The following is a 21,990-nucleotide window of genomic DNA, read 5'->3' as shown; positions in this document are numbered from 1 at the left end:
GCATCAGCAGCACTGTGCTATTCTCGAGCATTTCTCTGGCTCTAGGTGCTTTCTTCAGCTTCCTGGTTGATGGCTCACCTATTCGGTGTTGATAACATTTACAACCCTCTGATCCATGCTACAACTACATAATATATTTCCTGGACTTATGCCTATTTCCTCTTTGTATGAATAATCTTAACCCGCTGGTGTTAGTTTTGTCTTTGGCAATACTGTGAAATTTGAATGATCAAATAAGCTAATGCCAGTCAATGAGAAAGAAACCAAGGTGTGTATATAATGGGTCACTAATTTGTTAGCAGTTATTTTATACTATTGCTCAAAGTTACAATGGCCTCCTATATATATTAACTTCTAACTAGTTACGTAAGACACTCTGAAGTGTTTTGTATGCAGGAAGAGAGAAAATATTAGCTGCTTTGAAGTCTAATGGAACTGACAGGACCAGACAGCATTGATTAATGTCGAGAGGATGTTGGTTACAGAACACTGCCTCTAAAAGAAGTCTTTGTAGTCTTCAGTAAGTTAAATGCAAGTCTTTATTAACTATTTGTAATTATATACATATATACAGTAAAGGGTACAGTTAAAGAGCTTTTGCCATCTCACTGCATGTGGGCACAGACTGCTTCAATATCTAATGAGTCATGAATGGTGCTGAACATTGTGCAGTGAACATCCCGACCTTATGATGTGGGGAAGGTCATTGATGAAGCAGCTGGAGATAGTTGGGCCTAGGACACTGCCCTGAGGAACTCTTGCAGTGATGTCTTGGGACTGAGATGACTGACCTCCAACAACTCACAGTGAATACTAATGGCTGGGTAAGTTCTTGAGACATGCTTTGGTTGCAGCTGTCATTTACTTTGTAGTGCGGTGTGTTTGACCACAGTCTGTTAATTCATGTGCACCTCATGTCAATTCTGAATGTTGGAGTATAATATATATCTTCCTTTGTGCAGAGAACTTTCCTCCTGATTCCCATTGACTCCAACTTTGCTAGGCTCCTCGATGTCAAGGTCCGTCAGTGTCACCTTACCTCTTGTAGCTCTTTTGTCTGTTAGGAAATCCATTGATCTGTGTGTCCTTGTGTGTCCCTGTGGAGATTGTTACATTTCAGGACAGGACGTTCCAATGCTGTTATGGCAGTTCCCACCTAGTAACAAGGTTGGGGCCCGCTATGAGTATGTTTATAGGTTTCCCACATTAGTTTAAGGGTCAGTGAAGAGCAGTTCAAGGGTCAGTCAACTTTAGTCAGTCTGTTAGTCATGAGCAGGTGAAGAAGGTGTCTAGCTCCATGCAGCTGAAGTGCTGCTGTTAGCCGTGGGAGCTGTTTGGTAACTCTGTGCAGTTGGGGCTCAGACGAAGTCTGAGTAGCTGTTTGCTTCTTCCGTGCTGCTGAGGGAGTTCTGCTTAGAAGAAGCTTTGGGAGCTACTGATAGCCTGGTGCAGCCAAGAGTTGGAGCTCAAGAAATCCTAGGTGACTGGGTGTGTTCAGAAGCAGGGAGCAGAGGCTCCAGGCAGAAGAGGTGTTGTGATGAGCAGTCTCCAGGCAGTCAGTGTTCGGGAGAAATCCTGAGGAGCAAACCCTAGAAGGGAGCAGTCGTTAAGGCAGTCTGAGTTGGAGCGGCTTTGAGGGAGTTCCAAAGCTAGATCTTTCAAAGAATCCCTTGTAAAGATGACAAGAGTTTAAAGAAGTTGTGTAACTCACAGTGAATACTAATGTCTGGGTAGGTTCTTGAGACATGCTTTGGTTGCATCTGTCATTTACTCTGTAGTGCGATGTGTTCGACCACAGTCTGTTAATTCATGTGCACCTCATGTTAATTCTGAATGTTAGAGTATAATATATATCTTGTAAATCGTTTTATCTTTCCAATATAGTAAATTTTGTTTTTTAATTTGTTCAAAACCCATGGAATCTTCTGGCTTTATTCCAAAAGCAGGTGTCTATGATCTCAACCTTAATCTACTTTTAAAAAAATTCTGTTTATTAAGTTTAAACAACAACCATAATGAGTAACAGTACAAAAAATAGCTTACAGTGCAGCAATAATTTAATATGCTTACATTTGGAAGAGAAAGAGAAAGGAAAAGAGAAGTTGGAGGAAGAAGAAGAAAAAGGAAAGAACCCCCCCTCTCAAAAAAAATAAAATCAACAACATCATGGGTCAGATGTGGTTTCACCTGATATAATACATACAACCTAATTAGGGTCAGTTATATGAAAGTAGAGAGCTGTAGTTCCTCAAAGTAATCTAAGAAAGGCTGCCAAGCGACATAAAATCCATCAGTGGAGCCTCTTATCGTGTACTTAATTTTCTCAAGTTTAAGATTCGGCACAAGTATCCAATTAGTAAAAGAAGGCGAGGCAGATTGTTTCCAATTTAATAGAATAATACGTCTAGCCAATAATGTTGAAAAGGCAAGTGCATCAGTCTGAATCTTTGGTGAGAGGGATGCAATGTCATTCCACTCCAGAGAGCGCTGTATTAGAAGGTTCAATGTTTAATGTGGAAGTGATGTAAAAGTTTTTGTCCAAAACAAAGCCAATTTAGGACATGACCTGTACATATGAATTAGAGAGACTGGGGCAGTATGACCTTTATCACAGGCTGGATCAAAATTTGAATAAATCTTAGATAATTTCACCTTGGATAGATGGATACGATGTAAGATTTTAAATTGTAGCAGCCCATGTCTTGCGCATACAGGTGAGGAACGTACACGAGAGAGAATAGACTTCCAGTTATCTTCTGATAAGTCTGAGTCAAAATCTTGAACACAAAGAGTTTTTAAGGTAGAAAGCGAAGGGTAATGCCTTGAAAACATTAGAGAATATAATTTGGATATGAACCCCTAACAAAAGGGTTTTGTTCTAATATAATATCGATGGGTGATTTAGGGGGCAAAAAAGGAAATGGGGCGATTTTTTTGCGCGCAAGATCTCTGATTTGTGAGTAGCGAAAGAAGTGTGTGTGGGGCAGATCATATTTCCCAGAGAGAGTCAAAAGAAGCAAAAAATATTATCAATATATAAATTAACAAGGGTTTTGACGCCTCTCGCGTGCCAGGCTTGAAAGGCAGAATCTCCTATTGAAGGCGGAAATAAATGATTTGCTGTAGAAAGATAGAGATTGCAGCCCAATATATGTTCAACTGGGTCCAAACCTTAAGTGCTGGATTAGAAAGGAATGGAGGAGCACAACAGAGCAGGCAGAGATGTGGATTGGCAGGAGGCTGCCTCCAATTGCACCCAGGCTAAACTAGCCGAGTCTGAATGAAGCCAAAAAGAAACATTACAGATATTAGCAGCCAATAATAAAACGAAAAATTTGGCAATGCCAAATCACTTAAATGCTTGGGGCTTTAAAGAATGACTTTATGAATTCTGGGTGTTTTCTTAATCCAAATATAGAAAAAATTAATTTGTCTATAGCAACAAAAAACACTTAGGGATAAACAATGGAATGCATAAGTAAATAAATTTTGGCAAATTATCAATCTTTACAGAATTTACATGACGAACTAAAGAAAGGGGTAAATTAGACAAACGTACTAAGTCCTGCTTCATACGTTCCAAGAAAGGGTCAAAGTTGAGCTTAAAAAGGTCCCCTAGAGATCAAGTAATTAAAATTCCTAAATATTTAAAACTGTTTACTGAGACTTTGAAGGGGAGGGAAAAAAGAAGCTAACTCTTTGCAATAGAGTTAATAGCAAAAATTCCATGCTTTTGTAAATTTAATTTTGAAACCTGAAACATGACCACATTGCTCAAGGGTAGAGAAAGTATGTGAAAGAGATGAGGCCGGATCAGAGATGTAAAGAAGCAGGTCATCAGCATATAGGGAGAGATTCTGTTCGACTCCATCCCATATAACACGCTGTTATCTCCACAGGTCCACAGTGAAATTGCCTGGGCCTCAATAGCAATAACGAAAAGTCGGGGAGAAAGGGGACAGTTCTGCCTCGATGGAGGTCAAAGAGTTTAGAGTGGATACTATTTGTATGTATCGAAGTAACCAGTGGGGAATACAATAGTTTTATCCATTTTATAAAAGTGGGTCCAAATCCAAATTTTCGAAGAGTGAAGAATAGGTAGTCCCATTCCATTCTCTCAAGACCCTTTTCTGCATCCATTGTTATAAGAGCCTCAGGAAGTGGAGTAGTTGAATGTGTACAAATAATATTAAAAAGACACCTTAAATTAGAGAAAGATTGCCTGCCCTGTGTAAAACCTGTCTGGTCAGGAGAGATAATAAATGGAAGGACAGGTTCAAGACGGTGGGCTAAGGCTTTAACTAATATCTTGACATCCGCATTTAAAAGGGAAATAGGCTGGTATGAACAATGCAAAGGATCCTTATCCCTCTTTAAAAGAATATACAAAGATGCCTCACACAGCATAGGTGGGAGCTTTTTAGAGAAAAAGCATTTCTGTAAGGAACATATCTTTTTATTTCTGGTGGACTGTGGATTAGAATTACAATGGCTGCAGGTTGAAAGACATGTCCACTGGAACAGGATGAGAGATATATACAATGTGGCAGTCCTGGAACACAGTGTGCCATGAAAGACAGGATGGTGCTAGAAAGGAGTCCTGGACCAAGGGAGCTGCTGACAACAGCATTTTAATTGGCTCCTGACTAGGTGACCAAGGTTTTGTGTGAAGAGCAGGGCAAAAGAATAGCTCCTAACCTGAAAGTATCAAAACCCAAAACCTCTTTTTCCTGTACATGGCAGATTCCAGTAATTCCACAATAATAGCTAGCTGGCTTTTCTTCTCATATCTCTATAACCTGCTCTCTTTCTGAAAACCCCTGTCAAGAGGCAAAGGGGAAAATCACAATTAGAGACATTGAAACGCAAGTGCTCAACCAGTGAACTAAATACTGAAAGTGCTGGAAGACCACCTCGTGTCATCAACAAAAACTGAAAGCAATTTGGAAGACATCGATCAAAATCAACACATCGAGCCCTGTACTACGGATTGGTGCTATTGAACTGTTTTATCCCACCCTTAAAATCCAAGCTTTGTTTGCCTAATGTGCCTTGTGTGTGTGTGTGTGTGTTGGTATTTAAGAAGGGGGTAGAGTTTAAGTTATAGTGTTAGAAGTTAGCAGTTAATATTTCTTTATTTTGCTACTAGTTAAAAACCATTTGTTCAATAAACAGTTATTCACTTATTGGCCAGGATTTTTTCTGAGGCAGGTGGGCTGGGCGGGAGCAGGCTAGGGCAGGGGCGGAGCCAATTACCGCCCGTGATTGGCTGTGCTACGCCATTTTATGCAGACGGGCCAATTAAGGCCTGCTTAGCATCATGTGTGGCTGGTAGCGCTTAGCACTACCTGTGCGGCCGGGCGGAGGATTGAGAGTTGGGGCCTGCACTCTTTCGCCAAGCGCGCAAAAGAGCACAGCAATCTCCCTGAGGCACCAGCTGCCTCAGAGAGATTGAATGGCTATGAAAAAAATCAAATAATCGATTTGAAAATTTATTCAAACATGTCCCCTCGTGTGACAGTGTCACATGAGTTGCGACATGTTTATAAAGGTGGGAAAATTTATTTAATTGTTTTATAAAAGCTTCAGGAAACCTCATCCTTAAGGTTGGACAGGCAGCATTCATAAATACTTTAATTAATTTCTTATTGGCCTTAATAGGCCCTTAACACGTTGGTGGGTGCGCAGCCTCCTCCAGCGTGTGCCCGCCGAACGAAATATCGCGACGGCACACGATGATGTCGAGGCGCACGCCCAACGTCATTGCGTGTCATTTTACGCATCAGCAACTCGGCACCCCCCACCCCCAGGCACGCTGACCAGAAGATTTTGGCCATTAAGTTTACAAACTTGGTGCTCGTAATCTATTAACCTAAATTAAACAGGTAGAATTGGGGCAATCTGGTGGTTTGATCAAATTTTTCACATTTGTCATAGTTCTGGGAGCAGTGGGGCTTAATATTGCAGTGCACTATCCCTAGAGATTCATGACAATTCTGAAAATAGAGACAATAACAATGGAGAAAGTTGTGATAAGAATTTTTTATAAAATTCCATTGGAAATTCATCAGGCCCTGGTGCCTTATTACTTTGCATGGATTTAATTGCCTTTAGTATTTTATCTTGGGAAAGATACTTCTCACGCATTCATAGAGTCAGCCGTTAGAGATGGCATGTTCATATTGTAAAAAAAATTGTGAAACAAACCAGGATCTGAAAAGGAGTCTGAAGTATAAAGAGTGGAATAAAGAGGTTTGAATTGATCATTGATCTTCTGATGATCGGTGGTGGTTAACCCTGTCGGCGTGGTGATTTCAGTAATAAGTTGCGAGGAAGCACACTGGCGAAGCTGGTGAGCCAGGAGACTACTGGTTCTTCCACCATGCTTGTAAAGTGTATCATGTAATCTAGGTGTGAGCTTTTCTTTTTGTTTAGCAGAAAGATGATCAAATTCAGTCTGTAGAGCTGGACACTGTTTGTATAATGCTGGGGTAGGTGCAATAGCACAGCACTGGTCCACTAAGAGAATTTGGTCAATCAATTGGGACAATTTTGAGGTATTGAGTTTGTTAAGTTCAGCAGTATATGAAATTATTTGTCCACATAGGTAAGCCTTCTTACTCTCCCAGACAACAGCAAAGCAAATATCTGGAGTAGTATGATGTTCCATAAAAGTACCTATTTGCGAGGAAATTAATTTAGTAAATTCCGGGTCTGCCGGAAGAAGACAATTAAGATGCCACGATGGACGAGAAACAGGTTGGTCATGGGATGGTATTGCTAAAACAGAGGCGACATGATCAGAGATCATAAAACTATTGTATGTGCAGGATTAAATAAACAGGAGCAGCCTCTTGTTAAGGAAAAAATAATCAATACGCGAGTAAGTGTGGTTAACAGGAGAGAAAAAGGAATATTTTCTTGCTGTTGGGTATAGAAAGCGCCATGAGTCTACCAATCTATGTCTATCCAGAAAAGACCTGATGGCTGAAGCTGATTTTGATATTGGAGCAGATTTTGAGGATGAGCGATCTAAATTTGGGTTAAGAACTCAGTTAAAGTCTCCTCCAAGAGGTAAATGGTATGAGCCTATGAGGTATTGAAAATAAAAGGTTTGAAATTAAATGGTGATTATCCCAGTTTGGTGGTTATCCATTGGCCGTGAATTACCTGGCCTGCCGGCGTCGGGCATGTTCATTGGTGTGAGTGAACAATATGGCGTGATCGGTTTCACAATGGCATGAAACCAGTTCACAATTCTCCGCTCAGCCCAGCCACGCTTTCCGCCGTCGGACGTCAGGAACCTCACTGCCATACATCAGCATATCATTATCAGGCAGCCTGCCGGAATCATTCCTCCCGCCCCCTCCCCCCCGCCGTTCCCCCGTTCCCCCCTCCTCCACTGGATCGGCCATGCACGTCAGCGGGAAAACGCACTGATATGTTTCACAACAGCATATATAAGGTGTGAACTTGGTGGGCTGCACTTTGATGGGGACTCGGAGGTGAGCACACAGCAACAATGGACAGCGCTCGCCAGGGTCGCCTGTTGGACTTCAAGCTTGAGGAGCATTTTTGGTGGGGGGGGTTGGAGGGCAGCCCTTCCATTGAGGTGACTTTTGGAGGAGTTGGGGAGGCAAGGGCCGCCTTGCGGTTGAATATAGCACACAAGCATTCGGGATGGGGGGGTTAGGGTGGGCTAGGGAAGTGGCTATGCATTAGGAAACCTGTACAAAGTGACCATTCCTCTGCAACTGAGACAGTTCAGGCGCAGCCACAGTGATATGATTAGATCAGCTTATCTGCCCACTCAAGTAATGCAGGTGCATCAAAGTGCCACCAAGTGCTCCTTTTCACCCTTTCCCCACCGCGGGCACAGACTGCAAAGTCATGAGCATTTTAGTGGACTGCAGAACAGTTGGATGACTGCATGCGTTGTACAATCTCCTTGCTAAAGCTGGACATGGAGCAGTCACTGGTGGAGGTGCTCACAGCCCCTTGCAATGTCAGCATCCCGGTATGTACCAGTCTCCCCAAGGTTCAAGCTAACAGTACAGCCTTGCAGTGCGGGTTAGGAGAATGCCTGCGCCTGAGCTGAGAGCACAGGATGGAGTCCAATGGGCAAAGCTGCTGCCAATCAGTCAGGTGAAGTGGGCCAGATGTAGATGGGGTTTCGGGCAGCCATGCAACGCACTAATGTCTGGCCATCCAAGTGGTGGCCAGCACTCTCCGGGAAGCATTAAGGAGCCTTCACACTTAACCAGGACAGGTCCTAGTACACCCATGTTAACCATGTCACTCTCTCTTTCATCCTGCAGGAGGAGTACATCAGAATCATAGAGCCTGGTGAAACAGCTGTATGCCTCGTGGCTTACAGAGAGCAACTGAGGCTCCTGGCTGCGCAGGGGCAGGAACAGTAGCCTCAAGAAGAAGGGGCGTCTGAGGCTCCCACACACGCTGCCCAAGAGCCACAGCGAGCGGTCATAGGCCGGCGCCAAGTGACACCCAGGGTCCATAGACACCACCCTTCATTCTTACTGATGACGAGAAGCAGTGTCACTGAAGACTGCGCATGTCTAGGGAACTGACTGGTCACATCTGCCACCTGCTGTAGGATTTGGTGCCACGGGGACATGGAGGGCATCCACTGCCAGTGACTGTGTAAGTGACCGCGGTGCTTAATTTCTATACCAGTGACTCCTTTCAGGGCTCCACAAGTGACCTCTGTGGGATCTCACAAGCCTCCACCCACAAATGCATCCATGAGGTCATGGATGCCACCTTCGCGAGGGCACACAACTTTGTGTATTTCACCTGGGACCAGGAGAGCCAGAATGCAAGAGCGATTGGATTCACCCACATCTTGGGTTTCCCACAGGTGCAGAGTGCACTCACATGCTGCTCAAGTCTCCCTCGCAAAAGGGGTCAACTACATCAACCATAAGGGCTTCCATTGTCTGCATTTTCAGCTGGTGTGCAACCACCAGAAATGCATCCTGCAGGTGTGTGCACGGTTTCCAGGGAGGGTGCACAACTCCTACACCCTCAGTCGGTCACAGATCCCTGAAGTCTTCCAGGGTCCACAGAAGCTGCAGGGTTGGCTCCTCGGGGACAAGGGCTACCCACAGAGGATGTGGCTGATGACACCCGTGTGGTGGCCTCAGACTGCAGCAGAGTGATGGTATAATGAGGCTCATGCTGCAACTTGCACCTTGGTGGAGCAAACCATCAAGATGCTGAAAAATGAGGTTCCGATGCCTGGACTACTCTGGTGGAGCCCTGCAATATAGTCCAGAGAGGGTGTCACTTATCGTCCTCTTCTGCTGTGCCCTTTACAACCTGGCGCTGCAACAGGGAGAGGAGCTGGCTGAGAAGGAGATGGAAGAGCTGGAGGTCTCCTCGGATGAGCAGGACATTGATGGGGATGAGGATGAGGGGGCCCTTGAAGGCAATGATGATGGGGCTGATGCCCTCGCATTGGCTAGATGAGGCAGACATGCTCAGGAGGCCCTCATAGCTGCTAGATTTGTGGAGGATGATGATGACATGCAGTGAGGTGATCCCACAGTTTCTCACATCGCATTTGTGAACATTTGACTCCAGTCTGGCTTAAGGCAGCACGAATACCCTCTGTGATAATGTTCCTGTCATGAAGATGCAGAGAAGGCCCTAATTGTCGCTCGATTACAGGAAGATGATGATGACATACAGTGAGGACACTCCATTGATCTTCACATTGCCTCTGAGAATGCCTGACTTCTGTCTGGCCAAGGGCAGCTCACTTGTGCTCTGTGATCAGTTCATATCATAGAGACACAGCTGTTAAACGTTAGAAGCATCTGATCCTTTGTCCGCCTTCAGCACCTGAGCTCCTCAGGAACACAGCGTCACTGGTCACAGATGCTGGTGCGATGGGGGCCAGCCCCACCTTAAAGGTGCTGAGAGCACACAGAGAGTATGAGAGAATTCTGTGGCGCCTGCCCACTACATTCTGGCAGCAATGACAAGCACCATCAAGGTGCAGGCATCAGTAATGTGTCCAGGGAGTGTGAGGCTGGACCATCACTGTGACCTGAAGGCCGCACAAAGCACAGGGAAGAGGCCCTGGACTGAGACACCTGCCTTTTATTTTGTGCAGAAAGGTTTCACATCTGAATGACAAGAACACTGCTCATCAGAACAAGGAGCTATGGGCAGGGAGACATCTTGGGAGTTTATTGACAGAAGTGAACAGTATGTACAAGTGATTAACACCCGTGCCTAGGCTGTGCAACTAATTCTCCTTAACTGTCCTAACTCCGCCGCTACATCTTGGTGCTCCCCAAACATCTGCAGGAGAGGTAGAGACAGCCTGCTGACTGTGACGCCCTGTCTGTGATGACCTTGGTGGGCGCCCTCTGGAGGGCCAAGACTTGGAGAACACCGGCCTGCTTTCCGGGTCCTGCTGTGTGGTAGAGGTACCCTCCTCAGCCTGTGGAGCTGGAGCTGCAGAGGTCACGGGAAGAGGGGATTCAGGTGGGCTGGACACTCTCAAAGTCACCTGAATGGATGGCCCAGCTGCTGATCCTCCTCCCTATGGGTGCCTGGCGGCCCCTGGCTGACTCCATGAGCGGAAGTGGTAGCTGGAGTGAGATCAAGCTGCCCGCACCCCTCTTGTGTACACACTGTTGGTGGCCAACTATGGCATCAGTGATGGAGTTGAGCCTGTGCAGCAGTGCAAGAGCAATGTCCTGGACCAAGGTCTCCATGGTGGCCGCCATTCTACCAGTGTTGACATCAATGTGTTGGCATGCTAGCATTATCATCTCAGACTGAAGGTCGACAGACTCATCCACCATGCCTTGCAATCTGAGGAGCGCAGCAGATATCCCTTCCTGGTGTTCCTGAGCTTGCCTTTGCAGCTGCAGCAACTGTGACATGACCGAGTCCAGAGGTTCATCATCTGACTCAGACTCAGCAAAGTCCTAGTCTCCAGCAGTGCCCCGAGTGCCGGACACTAGGGAAGTCCCTGCCTCTGCCTGCTGTGGATCAGATTGTGCAATGTTCTCACCAGATTGTGATCACGAGGTTATTCTAAATCTAGGTCCCACCGAGGTGTGTGTCTCTGCACTGGTAGAGGGTGTGGATGAGCGCTGTGACGGGACTTCAGGGAGGATGCCTCCAGATTCCTCCTCAGAGGTTTCTTCGCAGCTTGGTTGGAGGCCCTGGGTCATGGACTCTGTCGGCTGTTTGGCAGATGTGCCTGCGAAAGCAACGGTAGATAATTAGTGCATGGCAGTGGCCCGTGAAAGAGGATTGTCTGATGGATGTTGCACTGCTGGATCCTCGGTTGGTAGAGCACCGCCGACCTCACCGTCAGAACAGGAACGGTCCAGGTCCTCACCGGCCAGCTGGATGGCTCTGTTTTCAAAGTCTGTGTGGACCTTGATTTCGGGCATTCTGCCACCGGTCTGCGACCTCTCCCTGTTGTTGTGTGCCAGCTTGTCCTGCATAAATAGAGATGGAGAAACTGTAAGCAGGACACTTGCCAGGCCAGATGATAAGTATCTCTGGCCTGTGTGGGTGGTGAGTGGTGCCATGGACAGGATGAGGACAATGATGGTCTGTGTGAGAGAGCGAATGGTGATGTCCTTTGAACTGGCAGTGAGTGAGGGCCCTGTGGATGTGTGATGGGTTTGTGAGTGTGTGAGTTGAGAGTGATGAGAAGAGTGACTTACCCTGGCAGAATGGAGGAGATCATTCATCCTCTTTCTGCACTGGGTGGCTGTCCTCTTCTGAAGGGTGTTGGTGCTGACCACCACTGCCACCGCCTCCCATATTGGACTAGTGCTGTTGCTGCCCAACCTGCGGCCAGAGCGGGTGTACAGGACATTGCAGCAGCCTCCAGGGCATCCAAAAGGTACTCGAAGGATTTGACACTGAACCTGGGGATTGGAGTCTTCTTCAGTTTCAGGCCCATGTCTTCCGTGCAGCAGTGTTGAGCTGCAAGCACTGAGATGTGCACTTGCGGCTGGACAATAAACATGGTGGCCGGCTTGATGCAGTGGTGAGGTGATGGCATGGCAGGTGAATGAGAGCCCGCCCACCATGGAAACGCTGTGTTTCCCAGGAACGCATAAATATTGTGGCAGATTTGGGACGATACAGCGTGAAAACACGCCTTCGTGGCTGGCAGGTAAAATGCCTTTTTACCCACACCCAGTGCAAATCTGGGAAAATTCCACCCATAGTCTACTAGGAATGGAGCTTTTATTCTGCAATCTAACTGCTCTGTTCTTAATGCTGACACACATTGTTCAAAACAAAAAAAAAGTATTCAATTTCTCCAGCACTGACATCATTTAACTTGAAGAGCTCAAACATTGGGCATAAAATGTGTTTTAAAAGGAGTAAATCAAATTGCCCATAGATGTGCTTAATGCAAAGTCAGCTGTGTTTTATCCATTAGCTCGATGGGCTAGTGTGTGGTTCAGAATAACGACAATAGTGAGGGTTCAATTCCTGTTTTGGCTGAGGTAGACTTGGGGCCTGCCTCTTAGCCCTGCCCCTGAATAAAGAAGTCTCAAGGGAATAACTCCGGCTAAAGCATCATCAGACAATGAGCCAAGTACCAGCCTTTGGACAGAGCACACACGAATGAATGAAACAATAAAAAAAATTCTGCTTTCAGATTTCACAAGAGATAATAGGTTTATTATACAAGACAATAGAATAGCGACTGAAAACTAGGCTGTCTTGATCCTGAAGGGATTTAATGCTAGCTCAATGCTTTCAGTGAATTAAGCAGCAATTTCATTAATACATGCATTGGTTAATCCCTTATCTTGTGGATGGAAGTTAGTTAGGTGTTGGGTTGCTACAGGCAGCCCTATCACTAAATAGGCCCCAGTGTAAGTGACCAATTAAAATGTCCGCTGCTCTCTTTACAAAGCACGCGTGTTGGCACTCGGGTTGTCAACTATGGTTGGATGTATTCCTGGAGCTTTCCCACATAATCTCTCTCCTCCACCCATCTGGCTAATCAAACAGCCTTTCATCACCATTTCCAATAATTTTATAAGTAACTGTTTTTATAAGTAACTGTTTTAATACCCCTGGGATTTTGCTCCTGGGCTGCTCACAGCAACAGCTGTCTTAATCTATAAATCCTGTGGATCCCAAGATAACCCTTGGTGGCGCTAACCCTGAGCAACAGAGAACCACTTACATCTGCTTTGTGCGGTTTCCCAGGAGCAGGACCACGTGATGCGTAACAAAGGGCTTTGATGTTAAAACAACCCAAGCAACAAGTTAGAATGAGACAGGCAAATTAAATTAAATTAAAATTTAGCTTTAAAAGGCTGAAGTCTTTTTTTTAGAAGAAGTAAAGTTACCTAATTCATTCAGTAAAATGGACATGTACATTAATTTGTCAATTTGTTTTCCTAGAAAATATGTAAAAGTAATTTTGTTTAAGTATCTGCTCGATAATACAAAACACAATGAGAACCAATATAAACAAAGAAACTGACTCTCAGTTTCACAACATTGGGATACATAAATTGCTTTTTAATTAGCCAACAATGAGATATTCAGCTATGTAACAGTGGGTTAATACAATTAGATTAATGGCATAATTTAGGGGGAGGCAATGGTGTAGTGGTATTGTCACTGGAATAGTAACTAAGGGTGATGTTCTGGGAACCTGGGTTCAAAACCTATCACAGCAGATGGTGGAATTTGAGTTCAATTAAAAGTCTAATGATAACCATGAAACTGTTGTCAATTGTTGTAAAAACCCATCTGGTTCACTAATCTTCTTTAGAGAAGAAAATCTGCTGTCCTTACCTGGTCTGGCCTACATGTGACTCCAGACCCACAGCAATGTGGTTGACTCTTAAATGCCCTATGAATAGACTATAAATGCTGGCCTAGCCAGTGATGCCCACATCCCAAGAATGAATAAAAATATATATACACATGCATACAGCAGAGCCCAGTACAGACTGCAGTTTGAATGGTGCATTTGCTGATAAATAACATTATGAAAAATGTGAATTTAAAATTTTTTTTAAATATTATATTTTAAAATATAATATTTTTAAAGGTGAATTTGTACTCATCAAAGGATCTTAGTAAATCAGTTTAAAATGTCAGTGATCTGAGCAAAGGTTTAATCAATAACTTTGTATTTTGTGGTGTACATGGACTTTGAAAAGTCATTTGACAAAGTGCCCAACAACCGACTTGTGAGAAAAGTTATTGTTCATGGAGTAAAAGGGATATAGCAATGCGGATACAAAACTGGCTGAAAAATCAGAAGCAGAGAGTAATGGTCAATGGATATTTTTTGGGCTGGAGGAAGGCTTGCAGTGGAGTTCCCCAGGGTCGGTATTAGGACCCTTGCTTTTCCTGATACATATTAATGATCTAGATCTTGGTGTGCAGGGGACAATTTCAAATGTTATGGATGATATGAAGCTTTGGAGTGTTGTGAACTGCGAGGAGGACAATGTAGGCAGTGTAGAACTTCAAGAGGACATGGACAAGTTGGTGGAGTGGGTGGAGAAGTGGCAGATGAAGTTCAGTGTGGAGAAGTGTGAGGTGATGCATTTTGGTAGGAAGAACATGGACAGAAAATTTAAAATAAGGGGTGAAATTTTGAAGATGGTTCAGGAGCGGAAAGACTTGGGTGGATATGTGCACAGATCATTGAAGGTGGTAGGACAGGTGGAAAGAGCAGTTAATAAAGTATATAGTATACTGGGCTTTATTAATAGGAGCATAGAGTACAAGAGCAGGGAGGTTATGCTGAATTTATATAAAACACTCGTTAGATCTCAGCTGGGATATTGTGTACATTTCTGAGTACCATATTATAAGACCATAAGACCATAAGACATAGGAGCAGAAATTAGGCCATTCGGCCCACTGAGTCGGCTCCACCATTCGATCATGGCTGGTAAGTTTCTCAACCCCATTCTCCCGCCTTCACCCCGTAACCTTTGATCCCCTTACCAATCAAGAACCTATCTATCTCGGTCTTAAATACACTCAAAGACCTGGCCACCACAGCCTCCTGTGGCAATGAATTCCATAGATTCACCACTCTCTGGCTAAAGAAGTTTCTCCTCGTCTCTGTTCTAAAAGGTCTTCCCTTTACTCTGAGGCTGTGCCCTCGGGTCCTATAGGAAGGATGTGAACACATTGGAGACAGTGCAGAAGAGGTTTACAAGAATGGTTCCAGGGATGAGAAACTTCAGCTATGAGGATAGATCGGCAAGGTTGGGACTGTTCTCCTTGGATAGAAGAAGGCTGAGAGGAGATTTGATAGAAATCATGAGGGGGCTGGACAGAGTAGACAGGGAGAAACTGTTCCCACTCATAAATGGATCAAAACGAGAGGGCACAGATTTAAAGTGATTTGCAAAAGAGGCAAGTGTGACGTGAGAAAAAAACATTTTCGCATAGCGAGTGGTTCAGGTCTGGAATGCACTGCCTGGAACTGTGGTGGAAGCAGGTTCAATCGAGGCATTCAAGAGGGCACTAGATGATTATTTGAATAGAAACAATGTGCAGGGGTATGGGGAAAAGGCAGGGCAATGGCACTAGGTCATAATGCTCATTTGGAGAGCCGGTGCAGACACAATGGGCCAAGTGGCCTTCTGTACCGTTAAGATTCTGTGATTCTGAGTATTCTCAGAATAAGCAAGGTAATAAGAAAGGCCAAGTACTTAAATAAAGGGTTGGAAGTTTCCCAACATCACCCTGCCCAAATAGTTAACTGAGTAAATAGAGTACAAACATCAGAAAATGCCGGAATTACTCAGCAAGTCAGAGAGAGAAACAGAGTTCAGGTCTGTGACCTTTCTGCATTATTTCTGTTTCAGATTTCCAGCATCTGCAGTATTTGGCTTTTTGATAAGTAAATAGAGTGTGGTTGTTTCTTATTTCTGGTTCAAAATAATTTTGAAAGTGGTGGATGAAATGACCCTCTCTCTGGGACATTGGCCAGAACTTTTCATTGCAGGATCAGGTGCACGGCTGACTGGACCTTGCCTGAAATTGCGTGAGAAAACATTGGGCGCGTGTCCCAAAATCATCATGCCGTTGGACCAGATTACACTTGGCGGATGTCCGTGGGAGTTGGAAACGCGCCCGCCAACAATTAAATGGGCAATTACAAAGGTAATTGATTGAAATTTCATGTGGCCCGTGCGATTTTGCAGTTGGCGCATGAGCTACGGTTGCTTGTCAGAATGGAAAACTGCCTCATTGAGGCACTGTGATTGGACGCTCAATGGAGACTGTTGATCAGAACTTCTCATTGGAGATGCCACAATCCTACAGCTCTTACACACTTCCCCAGCCTCTCACCTGTCCACTGGACTCTTACATTCTTCTAAGACCCCTTCCTCTCTGCGACCTGTGGACCTTGCGGGTACTGAGGCCATCACTCCTGCCAATCATACAACCTTGCACTCTCTCGTTGACAGCTCCCTGAGGAGTCCAACTCGTGGCAGCCTTCGGGGAGCTACCAGGGCTCTTTTAAATGCCCCCTCCAGGTTAACATTCCACCACGCTCCCGCCCCCACTGGCAGCGCTGAGTCAATGTCCGGGTGCGTTTCATGCTGGCTGGCCCTTAATTGGCCAGCCAGCGCAAAATCATGTCTGGATTGCGATTGTGGGCAGGAATGGATAACACATCCGCTTCCAGGCCCACAATCGCATATGCAGAATGTGTGTAAAATTCAAGTCAATGTTAATTGACTGGTGTGTGCCTCTATGTATGTGTGTATAGAAGGAAGAGCTTACATTGATATAATACTATATCATATCTCACATTAACATCCAAAGCTCTACCAGTAAACGTAAATTCAGTGAATCTATGTCCCCTACATGGAACACAGGTTAGGGGTCGGAGCCACAATACTGTAGGGCTATTCTCCCATTCAAATGTTTGAGAAGAAGGACAGGAAAAGACCATCGGAACCATTGCAACAGCCTTGTCCTGTCAACAGTACAACCTGGTGGACTGTTCACTACCCCCCTGCCTAATCCAAGAAATGATGAATCATCAGAGAAGCAAACATAAAGAGAAACTAGCATGGGGCCAATTCAGGAAAATCTCTGGGAAATTCCTTTCAGGCATTCAAAGAAGCTTTGTTTTCCTATGATTCATTACAAACACTACAGTCAGAAAACAAATTACCTATAACCGGAATTATATCTCAATATCTCAAAGCCTCATTAATTTCCCCTGAGAAGGGTTTATAGATTCATCTCATGTAGAGAGCAATGTCTCTCTGCAAAAAGGAGTGCTACTTAACCAAGCTTTGTCTATGAATTATACAGATGTTACCAGAAATCCTGCTTAAATACTTCAAAGATCTGGGCTTCATCCAATCCTTTCCTCATTATATAGCTGCCTTTCAACTCAAGGTTAAACCCTATTTGCTTTGCCTACAGCCATCTCACAGCGTGAATGCATCCTTTTATGAGTGATTAACCAGTGCCACAGATCTCTTTCCTGATCCAGTTCTTTTAATGGACACTGTACAGTATTGACATGCGTGGAGTTCCCAAGCTCCATATGAATTTGCTTTTATTAAGTGACAGAAGTGTCCATTTGTAGAACTTATTAAAACTTCGTGCCACTTAGGAATAGATTGGTAAAACTTCAGTTTAATATCTCATCCAGAGGAGTGCACTCATAACATTAATGGTCTGGATGATCAGCCTAGATTATGTGCTAAAATCAAAACTTGAGTCCACGACTTCTTGACAAGAGTGATGTGCACTCCACCAAGCAGGTACAGACATAAGTGTGGCTTTGAGTACAGTACCAAAGTCAAGGATCCTGTGATGAATCCTGTGATTTAGACATCACATTGTTCCCCTCATGTTAGATTTCCTTTCTTCTTGCCAAAGTTTGGTTAAATCGAATTTAAACAATACAGATGTTAAAATCAGTCACCCAAGTCTTACAATTCCTTTAAATAATTATCTGTATCTTTGGGGATACCAGTCATGTAACACTCTCTATGTTTCTTCCACCAGCCGGCAATAAAACCGACCTGTATTGCACTCCTCACTTTCCTTCAAGTGAATGTTCTTCACTTGATTGGCACCCCATCCACCATCTTCAACATCCACTCCCTCCAACACTGACGCACAGTGGCAGCAATGAGAACCACCTACAAGATGCAAAGCAGCGTCTCACCAAGACTCCTTTGACAGCCTCAAACCTGCAACCTCCACCACCTAGACGGACAAGAGCAGCAGGTTCTTGGGAACACAACCGTTCCCCTTCAAGTCACCAACCACCTCAACTTGGAACTATATCACCGTTGGCTGGGTTCAGATCCTAGAACAGCCTGTTCAGTAGCACTGTGAGTGTACCTACACCACATGGACTGCAGCGGTTCAAGAAGGCTGCTCACCACCACCTTCTCAAGGGAAGTTAGGGATAGGCAATAAACGCTGGCCTTACAAACCATACTTGCCTAAGCAGAAAATAAGCTCCTTTCTGTTTTTTCTAGGGGCCATACCTTTCCCTTAGGGGCCCTTAAGAAGATTTTCATGACCAATGTTCCAATGAATTAATTCATGACACTGATTGCAATCAAGTTTCCCCTGGTCGAATGAACATGAAATGAAAGACCTGTGCTTTAATTCAATTTTAAGATTGGTTTGAGAAAACTGTTGCTAAATCCAAGCGTAACAAGCTATCGCTGGACCAAAAATATTAAACTCATTAATGAAGGTGCTGCACTCCTGCCAAAAACATCCCTGCTAAAGATTCCTCCTGTCCACAGTAAATTCCAAGGTGTGGATTCAGTTTATGGTCATCTATGTATAACCTGGGTAAAACTAGATACAGTGAATTAACCATTTGGGCAATAGGAAAATAAAGTGAGACCCCACGGTTTCTGAAATTCTCAGGCTTCTCTCTGTAATTCTAATCCTTTTGTATGTGCAGAGAGTTGATAGCTGGAAACACAGCTGTGGCAATGCACAGAGAAAATGTCACAAGAACATATTAGTGTCACATCCAAAACATCAGCAAGATATTCACTCAACATTATCAGCCCACTGCCAGGAATGATAGAGGTAAGGGAAAATGACTGGTTGGACCCAGAAATCGTTTGCCAAGGGGAGCATTGAGGCAGAGAACATTGCATATTTTAAGGGAAAATTGCACAAGTATTGAAAATTACAAGAATGTGGGAGAAAACATGGTAATGAAATTAATTTTAGATTGGCCTAGCAAAGGGCAAGTATAGACACAATGGGTCAAATGGCCTTCTTCTGTGCCATAGATTTCCATGATACTATTACCACTTGTGAAGTTACAAATGTTTCTCTCCTTCTGACCAAAGGATATACATCTCCTAAAACAATGAAAACAGCCTTATATATTACCTGCATTGTGTCAGCAGTACTTTAATAATATCCTTTCACTCTCAATTTCTAAGTTAAGTGTGTAATTGCATTTTTTAGATGAAATGCAACTGAGATAGTGCTTATGTTATGTTGCCATAGTTGCATAATTATGTTTGTGTCATGATCTGAAGAAATGAAGGAAAAAGTATATATATCTAAGTCACCCAGGCTATTTTATAAATTTATTATTTTTTTAAATGGACAACTAGCTGGGCTGATAAAATGGCTGCCGCTGACCACATGATTGCAGATCTAGAAGTTTTTGAGCAGTTTTTTAAAAATTGGACCAAGGCTAACACATCAAACCCCTGGAATGTAACACTACTTGCATTGTATTATTATTCCATTCAAGCCAACCTAAAAGATAGTAGACTGCACCTGTCAGCTATGGATAAAGGCATAGCTCTATGTGACTCCTCATCTCCAACTTTGTGCTAATGGGTCTACAGTTGCCTGCTCAAAACACAATGATTTTAACAAGAGGCCTCATCAGCTGAATAGCTCGGCCTGAAACCACCCTGTCACATGACTGAGGTTTGAGCTTTTTGAATTGCTTTAATTATACAGCTTTCGGATTCCATTTTCAGTCTGCTCTTTAACATCTGACTAGCAGGCCACACAGAAGCAAGCTCTGGTCAGGTTGGACAACTGGCTCCCAACTAACCTGACTCTGCTGAGAAGATTTTGTACTATCGCCTACAGAAGTGATTCAATCTCTGCATACCCCCTTCATCTTGGGACATCAATACCACTGGAAAAGTGAATCTTACACCATCGGTCTGCACCCAGCCGCACTCCGTAAAAGAATTCCTCACTGGACTTTCGTTCTGGGCTCTGGACTCATGTGAAACCATAATTTTTATTTTTATCATGGTCTTTGCCCTGAACCCCTTTCTTTCCCTTATCCCTCTTTTATTGTATGAATGCAAAAAGGGGCAGACCCTGCAAAACCCCTTCCCATGTTTTTTTGTGTGTGTAAAAAAAAACCCTTTTATTTTACCTTATCTGGTGTTTGCTGTGGGGTTATTAATGGAGGATTGGATAACTCCAAACTGAAGGGATGGGGAAAATACACTGCCATTTATAAAGGGGGAACTCCAAAATCAAAAACACCTTTCTGTTCGTGGACAGGTGGTGGGTGGAGAAATCAGGACTGTTTAAATTAAACCCCTCCTCTGTTCATAACACTTGTCAAAATAGAATAAAAAGAAGAGCTCACAACAAATGACAAACCTTATAATCTATAATGTGATGAACTTCACAGGTCCCACGCTAAGCTTCCCTGCACAGTTTGCCGATAAGGAAGTACCTGCCTTTTTCCCACTTGCCTCTACGGGAAATTCCCCAAATGCATTCCTTATTAATGAGTAGCAGTTCTCAGTAATGAACAATGAACAAATGCTTTGCATCTGTAAACTATTCATCAATATACTACAAACCTACAGAACAATAATGTCCAGTATTAACAGCTTGACTGATAGAAATATTTCTAAGACTCAACCAGCTCCTCCTGCTCATGCATAGCTTTTAAAGATGTGAAACATGAAAGGGACAATGAACTCTGGTGTAAGCACATGAGATGTGGAGCCAAGAATTGGGTGCAAATGAAATGAAAAAATGGACACATCTGGCATCCCCCAAAGATCTATCCTTGACCCTCGCCTGTTTCCCAGCGACATGCTGCCCCTTGGTGACATCATCCACAACACACAGCATCAGTTTTCACATGTACACTGGCAATATGCAGGTCTAACTCAGCACCACCTCTCCCGACCTCTCCATTGCCTCTGAATTTTCAGCATATCTGATAACCAGTATGTTATGGAGAGGAAGGGTTAATTTAAACAGCCCTGATGCCTCCACACACCGTACTAAGAACGGTGTTTTAGATTTTTGATTCCCCCTTTATAAGAGGTGGTGTATTTTCCCCAATCCCTCAGGTTTGGAGTGATTCAATCCTCTATTAATAACCCCACAGCAAACTCGAGATGAAGTAAAATAAGAGGGTTGGTTTATTTTTACATGCAAAATGTGGGAAGGGATTTCACAACGTCTGCCCCCTTTTGCACTCATACAATAAAAGAGGGATAAGGGAAAGAAAGGGGGTTCAGGGAAAAGACCACAATAAAAATAAGAATGATGGTTTCACGGGAGTCCAGAATCTAGAACCAATGTCCAAGGAAGATTCTTTTAGATGGCTTTGTCTGGCAGAATTCCTGATCTTCGGCCAAGGAACAAATTTGCAGGTTGAGCCCACTGATGAAGCTATCCTGGGTAATAGTTCACTCTCTATGCGGAATATAGGGTTCTTTTTGGAAATCAGACTTGGAGAGAGATGGAGATCAAAGGCAGGCTGCTAGCCTGGACTCCGGTTCTCTTCAGAGGTTAAACCACAACTGAAGATAAAATTCAAGAGCAGTATAATTAAAGGAACTCAAACAGCTCGTCTCAGTCATGTGACAGGGTGATTTCGGGTCGAGTTATTTTGAGGACGAGGCACCTGGTTGAAACTTGTGTTTTGGAGCAGGTAACGATGGGGCCATTAGCACACATTGGAGATTAGGA

General features: G+C 44.0%; 1 long non-coding RNA gene across 2 annotated transcripts; it reads left to right on the top strand.

The window, feature by feature from the left end:
- Positions 1-391: 391 nt before the first annotated feature.
- Positions 392-19,355, top strand: LOC121288577. Of its 2 annotated transcripts, none has more exons than XR_005945377.1 (3): positions 392-824; positions 15,995-16,167; positions 18,040-19,355. It is a non-coding gene; the product is annotated as an uncharacterized LOC121288577 (long non-coding RNA). The 2 variants fall into 2 exon arrangements; XR_005945378.1 differs by lacking the exon at positions 392-824 and adding an exon at positions 1,385-1,730.
- The last annotated feature ends 2,635 nt before the right edge of the window (positions 19,356-21,990 follow it).

Source organism: Carcharodon carcharias, chromosome 15 (genome assembly GCF_017639515.1).
Source record: "Carcharodon carcharias isolate sCarCar2 chromosome 15, sCarCar2.pri, whole genome shotgun sequence".
In the NCBI taxonomy this organism is placed as follows: domain Eukaryota; kingdom Metazoa; phylum Chordata; class Chondrichthyes; order Lamniformes; family Lamnidae; genus Carcharodon; species Carcharodon carcharias.
The sequence above is the reverse complement of the archived record's forward strand: the minus strand, read 5'-3'. Positions and strand labels throughout refer to the sequence as shown.